The 21,160-nt window shown below is 49.2% G+C and overlaps 1 protein-coding gene across 4 annotated transcripts in view; it reads left to right on the plus strand.

Moving 5' to 3' along the window:
• Positions 1–1,693: 1,693 nt before the first annotated feature.
• PLD1 (phospholipase D1) overlaps positions 1,694–21,160 on the plus strand; it is a 77,193-nt gene continuing 57,726 nt past the window's right edge. The window contains exons 1-3 of one of the 4 annotated variants that reach the window (XM_075157394.1): positions 1,694–1,888; positions 3,182–3,259; positions 12,910–13,146. The gene's annotated coding sequence lies outside the window, so the exon portion shown is untranslated. Of the gene's footprint in view, positions 1,889–1,982; positions 2,578–3,181; positions 3,260–12,909; positions 15,427–21,160 lie in introns of those variants that run through there. The other 3 variants (XM_075157397.1, XM_075157395.1, XM_075157396.1) reach the window with 3 other exon arrangements.

The following is a 21,160-nucleotide window of genomic DNA, read 5'->3' on the forward strand; positions in this document are numbered from 1 at the left end:
GAATGGAAGGAATGCCCTCCTCAGCCTCTCCACGAAAGTAATATTTCAGCATGTCTGTTCTTAGGAGTGCACAAAATCCTCTTCTTTAGCCTCTGATCAGACATGTTTGTGGTACCCGCTTGGACGGCGTGCTGCAATGCCAAGCGCCTCGCTGGCTTCCTCCTCCCAGGGGAACAGTCTTAGGAAAGATTTTAAGAGGAAGGACTTAACTCCATGCCCCTAAGCAGTCTCCGTACTGTTTCATGTGATGTGACTCAGTACCATACTTGGTCACTTAACAAGTCTTAGTGCTCCTAATTAAAACCAGTCCTTGCCCAGACTATTGCTGTGCGAGCACTGTGTCAGTCAGTAAAGTCATTACTAGTGGTACCACCCTAAACAAATCTATTTGTGCAGGGGCTGTAATCTCCTGAAGTGATCTCTGGTTTTTGCAATCAGAAATCAAAGGTGTTGCTTTTATGACATCCTTCTGAAGTCTGTTTTTCAAAACGCTGAAAGCTCAGGACTGCGTCTGGAGTCATGAGGAGCCTCCCGAAAAGCAGATAGCGGAGTACATCATCGGCAGCTTAAAAGGTCTGAGGCTGGCATTTGCAGTGCAGAAAGCTTAGGCTCGGTTTCCAGCAAGCCAAAGGAGTTGGGTAATGAGCAGCATCATTTCTTCAGTGCTTTAAAAATGCAGTGGGACTTGGGGTGCTGTCGTGGTTTAATCCAGCCGGCAGCTAAGCCCCACCCAGCCGCTCACTCACTCCCCCCCCGGTGGGATGGCTGCAGTCCCTCCAGGGGTGTCATTTCAGTGAACATCGTACGTGATGCTGAGTATTCATATGAAATAATCAGCCAGCTGGCTAGAAGTAGCTGCGCACCATGGCATGTGATGGCTGGGTGAGGTGCACCCAGGGAAATGCAGGTGAGCGGTAGGACCCCCACCCGGAGCGGCCGTGCAAGCAGGGCTGTTTGCAAGAAAATCAGTATTTGGACACCTAAATATGCCACAACCATCTTGCTTGATGGTTATGGGGAAGGAGTGTGCTCCCTCCCCAGTTTATTCTTAGAAAGCCTCCCAGGGCCGGCCATGTCCCCTGTGGGATGCTCTATATGCACGGCTCCCCCGGGACCAGATGGGCAGCAGAAGAAAAGCAGAGCTACCCTGTCAAGATATTTTAGCAAATTTGAAATAGGCGAGTGGTTTCGTACTGGATGAGCACGCTGTACCGGGGGGCCGGGTGTTTTGAGCCAGAACTTGCAGTCCTGAAGCACCTTTTCCTCTGCCGTCACCGTGCAGTCCCTCACTTCCCTACCTCTGTTCACCCACTTTTAAAGTAGTGTGAATACCCTCACGGCACAGATCTGTTAAAAATGATGATGAAAGTGGCTGGCCAGAGTCCTAGTTTTGCCTGCTTTTCTGAAAACTGCAGGGGATTTTTCCTTTCCATTTTATACCATTAGATGCAAGAACGTTATACAATTTTTTTCCCACTGCTTTGAGATAAAAAGTCACTTCTTCCTACCTTGAAAACAATACAAATGAACTAGTTATTAAAAAAAGAAGAAAAAAAAGGCCATGAGCTGCTTGCTTTTTGGTCTGAAAGTGTAACATTAAAGTGACGTCGGAAAGAGGAAGCGCCTCGGAGCTGGAGCGGCGATGGGCGATCCCGTGCTGCTGCTGGCGTATCTTCACCCGCTTATCTCTTAACTTCACCCATCTTGTGGGTCAACTGCCAAGGCGGTACGGTCCTCTCTGCAGGCTCCAGAAGGGCTCCAGAAATAGCTGCATTTACAGTGCGGTGCTGGAATTTCACGCCGCAGGCTGTGTCCGACGGATTAACATCCGAGCACGGCGTGTCATATTGTTTCTGGGGACTTTGCAGTGAATTTAGGTCAGATCCAGGTAAGTGCCAGCTGGCTGGAGTGGGAGTTTGCTGGGGCTGGCTCAGTGGGGCATTCGTTGGCACGAGGTTTAATTTTGGGAATTCCACCAACAGCTGGAGAAAGTGATGTGAAATTGTCCTCTCCTTCGTCAGCTTAACTCCATTCCTGACTCCAGAGCGTGGTTTTGCTTTAAATGCAGAAGGAACGGTGCTGGCAAGAGATAAGGGTGTTTGGAGCTGGGATGGGCAGTTTGCTCACAGCTACTTAAGTCAATACTAAATACAGACGTGCAGCGCTGACTCATGCCTAGCTGCAACCTTCATTCACATAAACCAGCCTGGAGATGTTTGGTTACTGGGAAAACCCGAGGACTGGGAAACAGGTGTCTTCCGAAGCAGCTTTTTGGTTTAACGTTAATGCAAATTCCAAGTAAATGCTGGTTGTTTGCATACGGATCTGCCTGGAGAGATGCCAGTGATGATGCCGTGACCCCAAAAAAATGCCAGCTCTTCTTGTATGAGCACAGAAACCTCCGGTGTCCTCAGCTGGAAATGGGGGCTGCAGCTGTGGAGCAGAGGCCGACCAAACACCTCGCACTCGTGTCATTCATCTACGTGGGGGAGAGCCAGAGAACCCCCAACCATGACCTTCCTCCAGCTGACCTGAGATAACTGGGTAGCCAGGTATCCGTTAGGGACTGGCAGAAAGGTAAAAAAACGAAGTAAGTTCAGAAATAAAGGAACTAAAAACCAAGCGGCCCGTCTCTGGGTGTGTTTTACAGGTGGCTGTATGTGATATTTATAATTAAATTGCTGAAGAACCGGTTCTGGTTTAGGTTTACGTTCCCTCAGTAAGTGTGACAGAGGGTAAAACAGGGTAATTTGGCACTTCACAGCCACTTTCATTTAAAGGTTTAATAACGACTGACACCTCTGCATGCCACTGGTTGCTCTGTTTGTTAGTGTTCTTTATATGTGTGTTAATAATTTTCAGAAATCTATAATGGGACACTGATTGTCAGCTGAGAGAGTGCAAAAACCATACGAAATGCAAAAATTTTTAATGCTTTTTCTTTAACATTTTCCTCTGTTGAAAGAGGAGCTGATGGATTAGCCAGGCAAATGGGCGTTGCGGTACACGTAGGTAAATACCGTGCTGCTCAGCACGCTGATCCCAAACCTCAGGTAAACACTTGTGTCCAGTTATTTCCTTGAAGAAGACTTCCATGTGAAGGCGACTCATCCTGTATTGTACACTTGGGTATCTCTGTCTGCTGAGCACGCAGTGATTTGTAATATTCTGGTCTTCCCAGATTTATGGACGGAATTAAAGGAAGGTGAGCATATACGCCCAGCAGTGCTCTTCGGAGGTCTGTGCAGCTCACGTGTTGGTGAGTATAAATAGAAACGATTGCATGGACTCTGCTGGGGGTTTGTATGCACAGTTTTGTGTTTCTTTAATTGTTTTTTTTTCCCCCGTTGTTCTTCCTTATTTCAGTTTTCATCTTATGGCAAAGCCTGGTTTTACATGTTTTACTTGGACTGTGCAAAATGACTGGGAGTATGAAAAAAAAAAAGAGGAATAGAGAATTATGCTGCTGGTTTTGGTGGAGGGCTTGAGCAAACTGGGAGCAGAGTACTGGGGAACTGGGACTGATGGCAGCTTTGAGTTTGGTTTAAACTCTGGAAAGGCAGTGCATAGCATTTCTTATTGTCTTTTTGCATGCTTGCTTGTCAAAGAGTAAAATAACTTTTTTGAGACTAGCTTTATGCTTCCTGATAGATTTTCTGAAGGAAAAATAAAACTTTTCCAGTGTGCCTTCTGTTGGGGGGCGGTTGTTTCCTCGGCACTGGTGAGGCCGCACCTCGAATCCTGTGTTCAGTTTTGGGCCCCTCACCACAAGAAGGACATGGAGGTGCTGGAGCGTGTCCAGAGAAGGGAACGAAGCTGGTGAAGGGCCTGGAGCACAAGTCTGATGAGGAGCGGCTGAGGGAACTGGGGTTGTTTAGCCTGGAGAGGAGGAGGCTGAGGGGAGACCTCATCGCGCTCTACAACTACCTGAAAGGAGGTTGTAGTGAGGTGGGTGTTGGTCTCTTCTCCCAAGTAACAGCGATAGGACGAGAGGAAATGGCCTCAAGTTGTACCAAGGGAGGTTTAGGCTGGACATTAGGAGAAATTTCTTTACTGAAAGAGTGGTCAGGCCTTGGAACAGGCTGCCCAGGGAAGTGGTGGAGTCACCATCCCTGGAAGTATTTAAAAGACGTGTAGATGAGGCGCTTAGGGACATGGTGTAGTGGGCATGGTGGTGTCGAGCTGACGGTTGGACTCAATGATTTTAGAGGTCTTTTCCAACCTTAATGACTCTATGATTCTATGATTCCTCCCGTGCGCCTGCACGCCTTTGCTGTGCGGTGCCGCGGGGTGTCTGGTCCTTCTCTGGGGGACTTGCTGGTCCCCTCAGACCACTGCATTCGGCTCTGCCGGCTGCCGCTCCTTCTGCCTCCCCTGCAGGGCCCGTGGGTTTTTCCAGCTCATGGTGTCTTGAAACTTTCATGATTCGTTCAACCCCGTTTTTTTTTCCTGTTGCGATCCATCCAATGGGCCACGACATAAAAATCCTCTTTCCTCCGGCCACCCTGCCCGTGGGCTACCGGCGAGATGGTGTGCGCAGCATCGCGCAGGAGACGGGGCGGTGGCAGGAGGGGACAGAGCCATCCTGGCGGTTAAGCTGCATGGCCCCAGCACGGGGACTTCAGAGGAAGCACTTGCTCCTGAGCACCTTAAAGAGCTGGTCTGAGAGCTGCCTCCAGCTCGGCACCGTCTCCTCTTCTCCGGAGCACTGAACAAACTCCTCTGAGTGAGTCATCTTCGGATTTACGTGAGCCAGAAGCTGGGGAGACACTAATGCAAGAGTAAGCGTGGTGAAACACTGGCTCTCCGTCGCCAGGAAGATGGAGGTGAAGTAGTATAAAATGTACTAGGCCAGTTTTCTAACAAAGTTTTGCACAAGAAAGTTTTGAAAGTTATAACAGAGCTCCGATAAAAAGGAAAACAAAGTAAAAGCGGCTGCATTACTAGTTGCTGTGGGAGAAGTGGGTGTCTCAGCAGGAGCGTAGGCGAATTCGGAGCATTTAAGATCAGAAGCAGCAATTCCCTTATCTTGTCTGACCATCTCTCTACCAGATGTGGTTGCAGCTTGCCTGGATATTTGTAAGTTTTTAAGTATGAATGCCAGAATAAACTATGTTGATCATCTGGTCTGACCTGCAGTGTCAGGCAAGCCACAGGATTTATAGTTTCCTTGGACAAGTGTAGCCTTCGGAAGGAAAAAACCTCCAGTCTTTAATAAAGGTATTTCTAATGATGATGATTCTAGTTCACCTGATGATGGACTGCTTCACTGGCTGGATTTGTGTCAAATCCAGCTTTGCCTGGTTCAGATTCCGACATTCAGGTGACATCCAAGAAAGCATTTTCACTTCACAAGAGTAACTTTGCAATAGTATAAACAAGGACCTGAGGAACCGGGAAAGTAGCATATTGCAAAAGCATGTAAAAAAGCTGATTCGTGTGATAATCAAAAATTGAAGTGATGAGCTAATTTTGAGCATTTTAATAGTGTGAGTGAATGAAGCCAGAGTTTAAATGAAAATATTCAGAACTAATACTGCCAGTAGCTACAGGCACATGTAAGCCTGACAGAGTTGTTTTAGATGCAGAGCATAAATGGAATACACAGAGCTAGCACCAAGCAAAAATGAGAATATAGAGAAAAACACACTATTTAAAAAAATGCACCTATAGAAAGATAAGATACGTGTGCTATAGAGAGAGAGATTGTCGTGCCCTCTCTATGTGGGATCCTATGCAGCCAGAACAGCAATAAAGAGAAAATGGTGTTTACTAAAACTAACAAGGAAAAGAAACTCAGGAGAAACAGTATGGAACATTGTGAAAGAAGCACACAGTGGCTCAGGGGATGAGATTTTTGCATATACTTAATTAAAACAGAGGGGAAAAAGAAAATAAAGCGGGAAGGTTGGAGCAGTGCTGGGTCCAGAGACACGAGAGCAAGGCAGAGTTGGTGGTACGCTGGGTAGCACAGGATATCTCAGCGCTATACAAGAAAAGAAAGCGAGATTTACTCAAGATAAAACTTACATAAAATTATGCAATGACTGGCACACTTCCTATCCTTCCCTTGAAGCCGACTTTAAAAATAAAACGTTAGGAGGAACTTCAACTCAGAAACTGTTGCTTTTCATTTAAACAAGTGAACCTGTGCACCTAGAGATATAAAACCAGGGAAAAATGATTCAGAGAGTAGGCACGTAAGCAGAACAATGTTATGTCTAGAAAAGATAAAGAACTTGCACTAAAACTGGAAAAAAATGCAGTCGCTTTGGTTACAGCAGGCCTGCCTAGCCCTGCAAAGAGTAAGACCCAAGTTGCAGAGGCATCGAGGAGCCTCGCCTCGGGCTGATCCATCCTGCGCTGGGCTGAGTCACGGGTACAAATGCCAGCAAAGGGCTTGGTGGGGGAGAAGGGTGCTGGTGCTTTCCCGCTTGAGGGGGTGGAGAGGGTTGCAGCAAGCCTGGAGGCTTTAGGGGAAGGAAGTCTGGGGATGAGTGACCGGGGGATCTGGGCGAAAGTGAGACGATGTTGGGGAGGAAGGGCTGGCCGAGACCTGGAAGTTGTTTCTGGTGAAGAAACGGGCTGGCGGGGGACGAAAGGGGAAGGAGGTGCCGGCTGCGCGGCGATGGCGCTTCCAGCTGGGGTGGCACAGTGAGTATCTGCCGGGGGAGCGGGGCCGATGGAGCGAGCTTGGGCTGCGTGTGGGGTGGGAGAGCCCTGCTGTGCTCCATGCAGAGCCCGGGGGGGGTTAAATGCAGCCCCAGGAAGGGCTCCCTGACACTGAGCTGGGAGTTACTTTTGGTTTGGGAAGTGCTAAACTGTTCCCGGGGCTTGCGCGGCGAGGGTGCAAATTGGTGGCAGCTCTGGGGACCTGGGGTGATGGCCCAGAGGGGTGCCGGGGTGATGGCCGCCGATGCTGACGCCTGCCTGCAAGGGGCAAGGAAGAAATACAGAGCCGCAGAGGCATTAGCCAAAGTTGCGGCAGGCCGTAAGGCTGCGCAGGGGCGTTTGCTGCTCTCTTGAGGATGGAGACATCGCTGTGGGGACCGTCAGCGGGTGGTTTCTTTGGCTGAGGAGATGGTGACAAGATCCGATTAAATATGTGAAATTCTGAGATGCCAAATGATGAAAAGTGCAACCCTGTTCCCCAGAGCAGTGCATCGGGGTGGTACCACGCACCCGGGGCGGTGGTGGGGCATAGACCCCTACCCCAGCAGGGCAGGAAGCATGTGCAAGAGGGGAGATGCCCAAAGCCCTCCATTATCAGGGAGCTAAAGATCTTTCAGGCTTATGCTAAGATCATCTATTTCCTCGAGGAAAATCCTGCATCCCAAAGTAAGCTGCAAGGAGGTGTCTTAGGATTTTTCTAAAAGAGGTGTTGTTCCCCCACGACAACAGCAGGAAAAGCCCCCGACGAGCATCCCGCAGCTCAGCGAGCGGGTTACATCTGGTGCGGGTTGAGTCACAGGAACAGAGAGTTTTGACATTGCTAGGAAAAAAAAAAAAGTGGTGCCTACCGACGGCTGTCACAGGAAAGACACGCTCCTTTCAACGCCTTGGTGCTGCAAAATACACTTTATACAAGACAAAGGTCTCTTCTCAGGAGTTTGAATGGCTGTTCTTAGCTATTGACAAGCTTGGAGTTAGCAAAATAGGTTCTTCTTTCTTTTCTATAAACATAAATGTACTATGAGAGGGTCAATGGAATATAGTAAGTTCTTACACAAGTAAATTTGTTTAATTTTGTTCCCAGACAACAGCGACAAAGGGATGCTGCAGCAAATGCCTCGCAGGGATAGAGTTTGAGCAGGGAGCGGAAATTAGATCCTATTTCTGAAAGGGGAGGGAGAGCGAGGCTTTGAATGAAGAACAAATCTGAAAGGTGCTGCTGCTTCCCCCTGTTCATGCTCAAATATCAACACAGGGAATAACAGTGGAAGCTGCAGCTGGAGAGGGCACTAGGGGTCACCACCGTCTTATCTATGTCATCTGGATTTAATTCTGAACTAAAATAAATAACACGATAGAAACCAAAGCCAAGCTATTCTGAATTTTTTTTTTTTGTTTTTGGTGGGCCAGACAGCTTGCATTTCATTTCTTCGTTTTCTCCTCCTGCCTGCCTTCTGTCTGTCTCTCCCCTAAAACAAACCCCAGGGAAGCCTGTGGGATGCAGCCAGGGAGGATGCTCTAGAAGCAGGGGAGTTGCATCAAAATTCCCTCTGTGCAGCTCCCCTTTATTTAGACCAAAGGTTAGGCAAATCACAAACGCTAAGTCAGTCAGGCAGAATCACATAACAGCCTTGGCATGTTTCTGCAAGTACCGCAGAGCAAACTGATTACTGTAATGAATAGCACCCTTGTAGTCCAGAGCGCAACTCCTGATACGTTTTGCTCTGCCTGGCCAACAATCCCATGTCTGAAGATCTTTCTCCCCTATTTTTCCCCCAAGTATCCCTGACATCTCGTGAAACTGCATCTGATATCTGCATTAGAAGGAGGATTGGGTGCCTGGATTGTGAAGAGAACTGCAAATCCTCTTCTCTGAGACTTTTTTGACCTGTATCTAGGAAGTAACCATTGGTGTGGGCTGAATCTATTGTCTGAGTGTTGGAATAGTGCATTTTAAGGTGGGATGCAAGGTGTCTAGGGAGAAAAGGGCATTTTTTTACTGAGGCGGATGATTTGTCTAGAGACAGACAGACAGGCTTTCAGGCATACAAGACCTGATGAAGTGGTTGTACCCCCTGACAGCCTGCCTTTTTTAGCTATAGTACTTGATCTTGCAAGACACGGATTCCCTTTTCTCCGCAGATAAATTATGGTATGGCAAATTGTGGTGCTTCTTGTTGCATGATATTGCGGAAGTTGAAAGTTCATGTGAACTCGAAACCTGACTGAACAAATTATTGAAAGAAATAACTGCCAGGAACTGTAAAATTGCAAAGAGAGCACTTCTGGCTTGGAAAGTCCCTTGCTTGCGAATCCCTGGAGACAGGGAGAGTCCCGGAGAAGTTTCCCCATAACCCATCTGCGTACTCCTTCCTCAGCATCCATTATAACTCATTTGGGATGGCACCCTGGGATCAGATGGTGTTTAGCCTGACCTGGCACACAAGAGAACACAAGAACGGATATATGTTCTTCGATCATCCCAGCGATGATGAAGCTGCTTGGAGCGTGTTACTGTACAGGCTCTTTCTGGAGAAGTGTGCGGGCAAATCCGGACTCGTAGCCCAAGCTAGAGTGTAAGCACAGGCAGGACACGTCTGTCTGTGCTGCTTGCTTCTGCCAGCTCCAGGCTGGCCATCAGCTGCGTGTTGGCTCAGAGCTAGTTCAGTGTCAGCTCAGGTATATGTGGGCTGCAGCCGCGCTACCATCCAAAGGTGGGGGAGTTTTCCAGCTCCCTATTTTAGGATTTTATGTAACATCCAGCTTATATAAGCCTTTGTCTGTTCACAAAATGGGTGGAGCGTGTCTTGCTTAGATTCCTCGCTAAAGAAATTCTCTTTACTTAACTCTTACTCAAGTGCTCATTACATACTTTAAGAATATTTTAGTTAGTTCCTTTCCAGTTGCCAATAATAACATACCGACTTGACAACCCGTTATGGACAAATGATAAAACGTGTAATTCACCATTTAATGAACTACATCTTAGAATACATCAGCAACAGTGCTGTTGAGGTAGACGAGGGAAAACTGAGGCATACCCCAAACCCTGGCCCCAGGTTGCATCTTGCTTTCTTCTTGCCCCCTCCTGGCAGGAGACAGTTTGGGGGTGCTGGTAGGGGTGGAAGGATAGTTTGGCCTTTCCAGCATGGCTTGGCCTGCAGGACATGCCCGGGTACCCAGTGTTGCTAGCAAAACCTTCATCTTCAGCACAGCCAGGGTTGCACCCAGCATCAGCTCCCAGGCAGAAGGAAAAGGGAGAGGGCAGCAGGGCTGAGCACCCTGTGGCCGGGTGTCCCCATCCCAAAGCTGCTTTGGACCCCAGGGAGGTCACACTGTCTCTGTGGTTAACTAAATGCCTTTCCAGATCAGGGCTTCAGTTCTCCAGCAGGTAAAGGTGGGTCGTATCCCGCTGTGTGGCAATGGTAAGGCATTAAAAGCTGCCAGGTGCCCAGATCCTGTGGTAAGGAGGACCATGCAAATTGTTTTCCGATGGACTCGTTGAGCTCACTCAAACCTGGCATTCGTGTTTCTGTAGGGCTTTAAATAGAAAGACAGCGTGTGTCTTAGCTTAACACCATAAGGAGACGGTTTGCACTCTCTCCTTCCTCCAGATTCTGTGCTTCATATACTGACGTGCTTGGCATTCCTTTAAGTTTTGTGAATCGCTGCAAAAAAACTTCCTATTTCTTTTTTTCCCCCCCTTTTTTCCTTAAAGCTGTGCAGTGCCCTGCAGCCCTGCCCCGGCCCCTGCGCCGCGGGCCGCCGGGGGCAGCTGCCACACGGTGGCATCCAGGTACCTGCGGAACCATGCGCCGGGGAGGAGAGGGCTGGGAGGCTTTGGGTTTGGTTATTTTTCCTGCCCAAAAGCAAGTTTGCACGAAAGAACGTATTATTTTAGCTCTGAGGCCCATTTCTGTCCCCTGAGGCTCTTAAGGGGTGACAGAGATTGGAGATGCACTGCTGCAGGGAAGATCAAGCTGGCAGTGGCGTCTCATGTTTTATTCCATACATTCTTTTTATATTTTTGTGTCTTATTTTTTCATTTACCGATTTCATTCACCCCCCCCCCCATCAAGAGCAGGAAAAAAATCCCAACAAAACCCAAACAGCGAGAGCTTTGTTTTTGTTTCCATGGGAATTCTGCGAGAGGGGGAGGGTGTGAAAGAAAACCGAAATATTCTGGCCAAACCCGATTAAGGTTTGGATCCGGAGCAGCCTCTGGGCTGTCTTGTAGCAACTGAAGTCCAGGGGTCCCACTGTCCCCCGGCCGTGCAGGCGGGGAGGGCTGGGATGGGGCTGCAGCTGCCGCTGTGTCGTGGGGAGCATTACTCTGCTGCGGAGCTGTGCCAGAAAAAGCGATTTGGGTGGGAGAAGATATGACTACAACTCCCAGGAGCAGCGTGGCCGAGTCAGGCCGTCATGTTTAAGTGCTTTTCACCAAAACTTCCTCCCCTGCCTCTTCCTCCAAAGTTAGGAGGACAATTGCGGTCCTCGAAAGGGGGAGGAAAAAAAAATAATGTACTTGACAATGTGATTTCCGCAAACATCCCCCCCTTTTCCTTTTGGAATATTAGTCTTATGGGACAAAACAATAAAAATCGCTTTTTTGTGCATGTATGTGGCTTAATGCCAGTTGGCCCACGTTAGGTCGTCTCTGGGCTGGTCAGTCCTTGGCAGCATCACCAGCGGCTGCCCAGCGTGGACCCCGGGGGCGTTTCCTGGGGTGTCTGGTGCACACATCCACGGGACTCCACCCGTCCGCTGTGGGTGTTGTGGTGGTCTCTGTAGTTGGAGCTGAGCACCGTTCTGCCCCATCCCTCTGTCCACCTCATGGGAGCATGTTTAGGCCCTTTCTCGTTGTTCTGCTCTGCAATGGCTACAGCAAAACACATTTCCAGTTCCTAGTGAGGTGACACTCAGGAATACAGGGTACACCAGCCCTGTTGTCCTAAAGCCTGCAGAGTCACTGTGTTATGCGGAAAATGAGTGACCACTTGGACACCTGGCAGAGGAGTGGTAGATCCACCACCACCTGCAGACCTGCTGCTCTACAGGCAGTATGGCTTCAGCAGAGGTTGGGGACAGGCTGCAGGAGCAGGAGGCACGGTGGTGACCCATGCTGGAGCTTGCAACCCTCATGCAATGCCAAAGCCAGCCCTCGTCTCACTGCCAGGCGATGCAGCCAGTTCCTCCCTCCCCTGGGGCTCTGCAGGCTCCTTCCCAAATGGGGGAAAAACTACTCCCCAGTTTTTCCCCTGGTTCCCCTCCGGCCCCCATGACTTTGCCGAGGCACCAGCATCATCTACACTCCGGGCCAGCGAGCGTCTGTGTGGCTAAAGGGGAAATACAAGGAGGAAAAAGGTCCTGCAGGTTGTAGACATGAAAGACGGGCAGAAAGGTGCTCAACTCAAGCAATTGATGGTTTCTGTGTTTGTTTTTGCCACCTTTGATACTTCACCTAACCAAGAAGGTGTCGGTTGCTTCAAACGGTGTCAGCTGAAGCACGGCAGTTCAGCGGCACCAGGCTGGGGAATAGCCTGTTCTTTTTAACACTGTAAATAACACAGCGCTGGAGTTTGTACTAGTATAGCTGTGCTCATTCAACAAGGGAAAAGCAACCTGGTGAGAAAAACTCTATAGGTAAAACCCTGTATTTAGATGACATCTGTGTTCAACACGTCAGACGGATCCCTGCCATGGCTCCGCTGAAACCGCCGAGGGCCCTCCTGTGCTCCAGCCCTTGGGCAAAACTGCTTCTTGCCGTAGAGTGAAAGGGGAGAGTGCTTTTCTGGGTGCAAGAAAATGGTTTGAGAGGCTTGGAGAAGTTGATGGCTTCTTTGTGCTCACTCCCGCCTGCTCTGAGGCCATAGTTTGGCTTTTTCCTAGTGTCTAGCACTGCTGTCCCTCTGTTCCTCCCCTCTCTCTGTGTTTGTGATGCCAGCTGGTGACCAAGATTGGGGATGAGGTCTGTATTTTAAAAAAAAAAAAAAATCCCTTTTTCTTTTCCTGTGTTATCTTTCAGCTAGAGGATTGGGTTTGGTGTTCACAGCATAGGCTCTTAGTCCTCCAAAAAGCCCTTCTGCAGATGTCTCTATATGCCTCGTGTATCCCCACTTTTGGCCAGCTCATTAGGCATGGCAATGAAAAATTTCAAAGAGAAGAAAAAACATGAATGAAGTGCAACTAATTAAAATTTTAAAGAAGATGCCTAATATTCGCACCTTGGTTTTACAGACTGCAGCAGCATCGATCCCTGTGTGACTGCCACGCAGCGCGCTCTTTGCACCAGCATCTCGTGTGAAATAAGAAAACTTCGCAGGCCCTGTGACAGCAGTAAGCGTCCTCCGAGGGATGTGTGGAAGTTCCTGAAGATCGAAAAGCAGGTGGGAGCAGAGAAGCAAAGGAACCCCCCCAGAGAACCGAAGAAACAAACAATATTGTGTTTCTTCAGAGCTCGAGATATTTTTGAAGGTGTGTGCCAAGTATCCACTTTATGAATTGCCTCTGGGACAGGGAAGGTTATAGGAAGTGTAGCAAATCACTAATGGACACGGGCACAATGGTGTTTCTCTTGGAAGAGATGATAACTGTGGGTGGAGAACCTGCTCTGTTGTGGTGCTCGGGAGAGGGGAATTGTGCTATGTAGATGCCAAAATGCTCACGGAGAGTGTCTGCTTTCTTCTGCTGCTGGTCTAGCCCTGCTCATAGAGGCTGCCAAAATAAACCTAACAGCAGAGAAATTAAATATGCATTAACTGAGCTAAGGTTTATGGATTTGTAAAGATTTGCCAGAATTCAGCCAGCCAGTTGCGTAGGTGATGAGCGCTGAAATGAGTGCTGGGCGGGTGGGCAGGGGTTTGTCTGCGGAGAGAGTCGTTCTCTGTGTCTGAGATGTCCCCTCTCTGCAGCAACGCGCACGGAGAGGTGCACAGAGACGGGAGGTGCTGGAGGTCCCCTGCAGCCCCGAGGAAGCTGCGGGGTTAGCAGAGGTGGGGCTGGAGAGGATGGCAGAGGTGGGGCATCCCAGGCCGGCGGGTGCCCTGAAGCTTGCTCCCCGTGCCATCGGTCCACCGATTCCCACCTCTTATGTTGGTGTTAGCATGAAACCTCTCTGCAGGGTGGGGTAACGTCTCAAGCATGTCTTTGCCTGCTCTTTGGGGTGGAAAGGTGAGGCCAGTGATATAGGGTGACTTTTCTTATTTCCCATTGCTCTTATTCTTTGCTGCAGAATTCCACCCTGATTTTCTCTGTGCTTTGTTCTCTCGTGACACTGAGTGTTAGAAATGTCTGTGCTGTCTTTTTCCTTGCTCAATACAGACAGCACTGGTGAGCCACCCTGACTCACAGCTCTCCATAGATGCTGAGTGTAGCAATGTTTAAGCTCAACACCGTGAGTTGAGAGAAGCCATGTTGCAATGCTATTGGGAACCCACCTTAGATTTCTCAGTTTGATTTTAAATGTGAAGCACATCACTCACACTGGTTTTAGTAAGCCGTTGGTAAGCCAAGTCATAGTAAATCCAGTGTAAATGAGCTGAGCCGATGTGTTGCAGGTGTGCCCGTAAGCAAAGCAGGTACTGTTCTGGTGGAGAACGTGGAGACGCTTCACTATTGCACTGCCAGAACAGGGGTAGAGTCCGTCTCTGCATTAGCAGTGACCAAAGTTGGGTTATTTATCTCATGCAGCTTTGAGGACCACGGTTCAGTTCCTTACTATTTAAAAAAAAAAAATCCTTTAAGGAAGAAAAATATCGTAACAACCAGATTGGAATCTTGCTGTAGAGACAGAAGTGGGAACACTGAATTCCCTGGAAAAGTCACCGAGATGTCCCCTTGCGCCCAGCTGCGGCGGTGGAAGCTGTAGTACTGCAGACAGGTTTCAGGCATTTTACCAGCATGCCAGTATGCAAGCCTGTGTTATAGCTGTTTAACGTATGGAGGATTTTTGCTTCTCCGCTTGGCAGTTCAACGCTTTTATAAGCACAAAAATTTTCTCTGCCTCTCGCTAAAAAATCTGCTTCTTTGCATATTAAAAAGGGCGTATGGGAAGTAACATGAAAAATGCAGCATGTGCAGCCGAGTACTGCTCAGATACAAACACTATGTGACCGTAATTATTAGGTTGTCTTATGCTAAAAATAACATTGCATGTGTACTTAATGCATTATTAATTTGCACTGACTTTTTCATTTGTTCCCCTCGCCAAATGTAATCTCTTGGCGGCGGTGGGGGAAAACTGACTTCTCCCAGTTGAAGTAACTGGGCTTCTGGGAGGAGTACAAGAGGGGGAAACGGGAAAGCTGCGTTTGCACGAGTGGAGCGCTTTGAGCCCCTGTACTCGCAGGGCGCTGAAGCTGAAATAAAAAAGCAGCCTTTCTCCTCACCTAATGGATCATTCCTCGATTATTTTTTTTCCTCTCGTAAGAAGTACCCACCCTAAAAAAGAGGCAGAACGCACGAAACCACCCTGCCCCTCCCTCCACCCGTCCTGCCAATATTCTCCTCAACTCGCGGGGAGTGGTTTCCCCTTAATTAGCAAGTGCTCATAGGCTGCAGTGCCTCGTGGGCTGGGTCGCGCTTCATTTTGCCGTCGGGGAGCCCGCCTGGATGCCGGAGCCGAGGCGGCGGGGCCGGCCGGGCGGTGCCGGGGCGCGGGGCGGCTCCTCCGGCTGCGGGGCCGCCGCTTCCCTGGGAGAACGCCTTGCTGGTTGCAGCAGCACCGTGATGGACCCGCTTCCTCGGGGGCAGGAGGTCGGTAGAGAAGGAGCCGGAGCTGCCGGTGGTTTGCGGAGCGGTTGGGTTCCCGCCGGCGGGCGGGGGGGGAGGGGGGGAGGGTTGGCTTTGGGACGGTTTTGGGGGAGAAAAAGGCAGATACTTAAACGCAGGACGCTTATTTTCAAGTTAATTTCCTGCTTGGGCTCTTTGCTGAGTCTGGGCTGCAAACTTTGCCGACGGGAGGTGTTTATCAGCCCTGTAGGACATACTTGGGATGACTTACTAATTTTTCATGCTTTGAAATGAGGAGGTTTGGATCCGGCGAGGCTGATGAGCCCTACCCGGGCCGGAGTCAGCCTGGGGGGGGGTTTGGATGGGGAGTTCGGAAGTGGTAGCTTTACATTTGCTGTGAACTTCAGTGTTCCTGAGATGTACTCGGCTGGTGCGTCTCCAAAGCTGGTGAAGGCGCGTCGCTGCCCTGTCCCTTTTAGCAGCCGCCGTTTTTGAGGAAAAACCTGAGAGTTTCCCAACATGCTGGCAGCTGGCTGACACAACCCGTTCTGCTGAGCTGCCGCCTCGATTTCTTGCGATGAAAGCCTTTTCTGCCTGTTGCTATTTTTCTGTATTTGGCACCATGCTCTTTCTTGGTATAGGAGGCTGCTCTTTGGAAATCTGCAGCCCCAAAATGCCTCAGATCAGGCCTGGGCAATGACTCAAGCCGGTGCAGCTCCGTTGACTTTGGGAGTGTTTTGCCTGCGCGGTCAGGGGCTCCCTATACATAGCAGGACAATACGTATTATGTGTCCAGGTCTACGTGGTCTCCAGATCCCTCCTTTAAGTAAATCTGCACGATGCCTCTGAAGTCAGTAGAGTTACGTGGCTATTTGGGGGACAGACCCTCATAGTTTAACTGGCTGGATGAAGCCCTGCTGGTTAGACTTTCAGTTGAAGATGGTAAGTAATGGGGTGTCACGGCGAGGCTGGTGCATCCATGGCCGCTGGGACAAATGCTCTCTGTTCGTGTGCGGCGTTGTGTTTCGTGGCTGCCTGTGTTTGCAGCTCAGGGGGTGGGAACTCTGTTTCAAGTGTCTTTAATCGCTCAAGAATTCCTGCTTTCCTTCCTGTGGCATTTGGAAGTGTAAGCTCATGCCAGAGGCTCGCAGGTAACTGGGGAACTTAATTTCTGACCGCCTCTTCTCATGATGCTCACAGGAGTGTTAGCTCTGTGGCTTGGGTCTCGTGGCCAAATCCTGCCCAGCTTTGCCAGAAGTTGGGAAGCTCCAAGTTTAAGCCCTTGGGCCCTGGGCTACCCTTCCTTTTCAGATCCCTCTCTATTAAAATGTACAGGGATTCCTGTAGGCTGTGGTTCAGCATGAGGGAATCGGTCTGATTACCTCCGCAGCCAGGTACTACTGTAAATGAAAGTTTATGAAGAGAGGTACATCTGTTTAATTTTTTTTGCCAATATTTAACCTTCCTACTTAGAGAAGATCAAGAGTCTCACTTAAATACCCATTTGCACATTTAATCTTGTCCAGATACATCACAACCTCCTTTCCACGATTATTGAAAATTAGTGTTGAGACTCTGGTTTTACTGGAAAGACTTAATAAAGTGACTTCTCCTGGGGGCTGCGATGCTCTCTTTATTTTGAGAAGCTTGAACTCCTGCCACAAATAATGCTCTTGCTGGCAGGTGTCTCCTGAGCTCTCGCAGCTGAGAAAGAGTTTGCTGGGATCAGAATTGCAGCAGCTTTAAACTGCTGAAGATACTGTTTTACCTATATATAAATAAAACTGTAAGCGCTGGGCAGGTAATCTCTGCTGGTGAAATCAGTCTGTTTTGAAGCGGGCTGAAATCGCATGCCTCACCTAGAAATTTTTACTGCTTTTCTTAATAGTAGCAAAGTGTAAAGGTTTGTGTCAACTTGACACTGTTAGCCCCTGTAATTTATGAAGTGCTCTTTAGACTGCAGGTGTGTCTGCAGTAAGGGAAAAATCCGTGTTCACAGTGGGTCTGCTCTTGAGCTGTGTTTTGAGAAATCGCTTCCTTGATAAACCGTGCACAGAGGTGCAGTTGTGTCTCCTCTGTCTGTTAATTATGAACAACTGAACTTAGGTTTTTACAGTTATTACTTCTCTGGTAATTGATTTAAAGCAAGAAGCAAGTTAGCAAATCTTCAGGGAAAGAAACGTCAGGGGAATGCACTTACTGCCAGTGTTGCCACAAATTTTATTCCCTGGAAATGAAATCATCAAGAAATACCAATTATTAATGTTAATACAGGCTTCTAGATTTATCTTCTTTATCTCTACCTAACAAACATACCAGAGGAGAAACTCGGTTTCCAAAATAACTGAAGCCCCGGAGTACAGCAGCAAGCCATCATGCTCTGTTATGAGAAACTCCCTTCTCCTATTGCCTTTGTTGCAAACAGGTGGTTCCTTAATTTCACATGGAAACAGCTGTTTTGTAGCAAGTAATTTAAAAAATAATAAAAAAAAGTTTGAGCATTGTACAGTAGCCCTGAATCTTCGTATAATAGAGCTGAGGAAGCAATTTGGTGTTTTTTTCGTTTTTTTCCTGGGTGTTAGTTGCTGGAGTGTCCAATGTCAATAAGCACCTGGTCTTAGCTGAGGCTGAGGAGGGCGAGAGCGAACACTTCATGCCTTTTCCTCCTATTGTCTGGCTGACAATTAATGATGTGTTTTTTAACTTGCTCTCACACGCCCTTGTACCCTGGAAACTTCTGCAGGGACCGGGATTGATTCAGTCACGGCCATGTATCTGACGGAAGTTGCAGTTGGGTTCTTTTTTCTTTCCCTTCACAAAACCTTGGCCAGCCTTTATTTTTTTGAAAAAAGAAGGTTTTTTTGGTGCTTATTCAGGTGCTGCTTGCCATGCTTTTTCTGCACTCTGAGATGTGGGATGTGTGAGTAGCTGGCACGCAGCCTGGCTTTTTTGCAGCCAGCTATGCGGGGCCAGACCTTGGCCCTGCTGAGCTGCAGGATGGCAACACATATATATTATCAATTTAGGTTTTTTGTTTATATGTATAAAAATGATTTTTAACAGATGTTTAGCTAGGTGTGCCCCTGCCCTGCCACTCACTTTCATGGGCTTGTGAGCATCTGCCAGATGCCCATACCAGCTCTGGTGTGCAGGCACCCTGGAAAGCAGAGAATGGTGGAGGGATTGGGGGGGGAAAAAAAAGCTCTGCTTGCCAACTTTTCTTTCCAAAATATTTGCTGTGCTGCTTCCCCACCTGCTTGGCACAGGGTGGCAGGAGGCAGCCGTTGTCCTTGGGGCAGGGGACACGCACCCTTACCCTGGCTCCTGTGCCTGGGGGGAGCAAACGGGAGGGCAACACGTGGATTTGCAGATCATGAATTTTTTATATATATATATATATACACACACACACACATATATATATATGTATGTATTTGCATCTTCAGGATTCAGAGTTTTCTCTGTTTCCATGCAATAGTAGTGGGAGGTATCTAATCGCTGGGGTCGGCACCGTGTGCCATCGCCACTGCTGTGAGCACTTCACGCATCCCTCGCTCCTCATGCCCATGCGCTGCGGTGGCATTTAGTGCTTTCTAAAGCAGATAAACACCACTGCAACCCGGGGGTTTATGTAACGCAGCGGGAGTGGGGCTCGTGTCTGTCAGACAGCTCGCAGCGCCGGGGTGCTGCGTCGCCCGGGCACCCATCTGCTGGTGCCGCGAGGGGGGGAGAAGCCATCTGGTGGCTGCTACTCCCATGTTGGAGAGCCGGGACCCCAAAAGGAGCTGGGATGGCACCAGGCACCCCCCCGGCACGTGCTGCCTCCTCGCCAGGGCAGGCGAGGAAGCCACGTGCCCCGGCAGGGAAGCGAGTTTTGCCTCTGTTAATAAAAACTTGCAATTTAAAAACAGCTCCGGCTTGCACGAGTCTTGCGAGGCAAAACTTGCTAAAAAGGGGTCAGGGAGGGGGATGAAGTAACTGCCAGAAGGACCTGCTGCTGCTCCAGCAGTGAGCGTGGCGTGCCGGGACGGCAGGCAGGGTGACAATGCGGCATATGGTCAGGGTTTATTGCCAAAAAGGGATGCAAGATTTTAATATCAAGATAATCACTCTCAGATAGCAATCTTATCGGGCTAATGTGCTTGCTTTGTTGCCAGGAAAACGTGTCCGAGAGTGGGGCTGGGTGGGAATGAACCCGGCAGTGTTTCCTTGGTATGAGTCTGCTCGACTGCGCCAGTCGGCACCGAAGCCGGCTGCAGCCACGTGCAGCATTCGCACCTCTGTGCTCTTCGGTTGATCGTGCTTCTGCAACCATTTTCCCTTAAAATTTCCCCTTTGTGCTCTGGGGATGCAGTGCTGACCATACTGAGCTCCAGTATGCAAATAAAATTGTGCAACACCTCTAGTAGGATTTGACAGCGAAGTAGCCCGTTTGCATTAGTTATCTTAGTGTAATAACATTGTCTCTTCCTCCTCTATCCCCTTTTTTCTGGCAGAGAAAACACAGATAAGATAAGAAACGGTCCTCTGCCCTAAGGAACTGACTCTCTAGGAAGAAAGGATGTAGTAAAAAGGCAACATGAATAGTGATGGGGTGGGCGTTTTGTAGAAGAGAAAGAGCATCGCTCCGTTGCCCGCCTGGGCAAGCTGGGGTGGGGTATGGAAAGCCTCTGAGAGAGGGGGTGCAGAGCTGAGGATGAAAAACCTCATCACTATTTGCAGGTTTACTCAACAGAAAGAGGTTTGGTTCTTTTTTTCCCTGGGTGTGGAGTCCTGTTTATGCTATACTGACAGCAGCAGTCAGTATATTCAATTAGGTATATTCAATATTCATGGTGTTGGGAGTTATTTTTCTGGTTTACACCTCTGTGGGTGGAAGAAGAATTAAATTGTAATTTCCTTGATTGCAATTTCAGGTCAAGCTGTGAGCAGGCCTGATTCTTGTCTTAGATTTTTATTTTTGCCAGTGTAATGAGCCCTTGTGTGCAGCCCTCACATGAGGGCTTTTTTTTTTTTTTTGGCGAAATAAGATAAACCCACTGATAAATGCCTGGTGCTTTCCTGGGCTCCCCCAGCTCTGGCAGCGGGCGCGGGGGGATCCCGGAGCTGCTCCCCAGCTCTGGGGGCTGTTTGCAGCGGCGAGGGAAAATGGTTTGGGCACAGAGGGACTGCTCTTCTCCGGGACGAGCGTTCCGGGGCGCAGAGACGAGGCAGCATCAGGCAGACAATGTCCCACAGAGTAGCGCTCTGACGGCCTCCGTCCGAGCCCGTGCGAGCGGGTGATTCACAGCCCGTTGTTTTTTTCTGGTTGTCTTGCCGTGCGGGAACTTGCTTTTCTGCTCTTCTCCCATCAGGGTCCCGCCGGTGGCGAGCCCCGGGGCTCCTCCGTGCCACCGGCGCTGACGCATCACCGAGCCGCTTCCCAGAAACTTCTCCCATTTTACCAGCCGGACTTTTGGGAGGATTTTTTTTTTTTTTTTAATCAGAAATCCTCATTTCTTGTTCTTCCCCCCAGTCGTTATTTCCCCCACCCAGAACACAGCCCTCTGGCCAGCACACGCTGCTCACTGCGTTGCTCTCGACCAGAAGCACCTCGCAGCACAGGCTTCTCGCCATCAGCTGGGCTGGCTCCTGCTTGCGGCCTCCGGGGATCCCCGGGGTAAAACTAAACCAGCAATAGTAATTAATTGCACGTTTCCAACACTTTCAATAACCTGGGGTGTTGTCGCTGTGGCAGTACCTTGTAACTGCACCACAC

The sequence above is a fragment of the Calonectris borealis genome, chromosome 9, assembly GCF_964195595.1.
Source record: "Calonectris borealis chromosome 9, bCalBor7.hap1.2, whole genome shotgun sequence".
In the NCBI taxonomy this organism is placed as follows: Eukaryota; Metazoa; Chordata; class Aves; order Procellariiformes; family Procellariidae; genus Calonectris; species Calonectris borealis.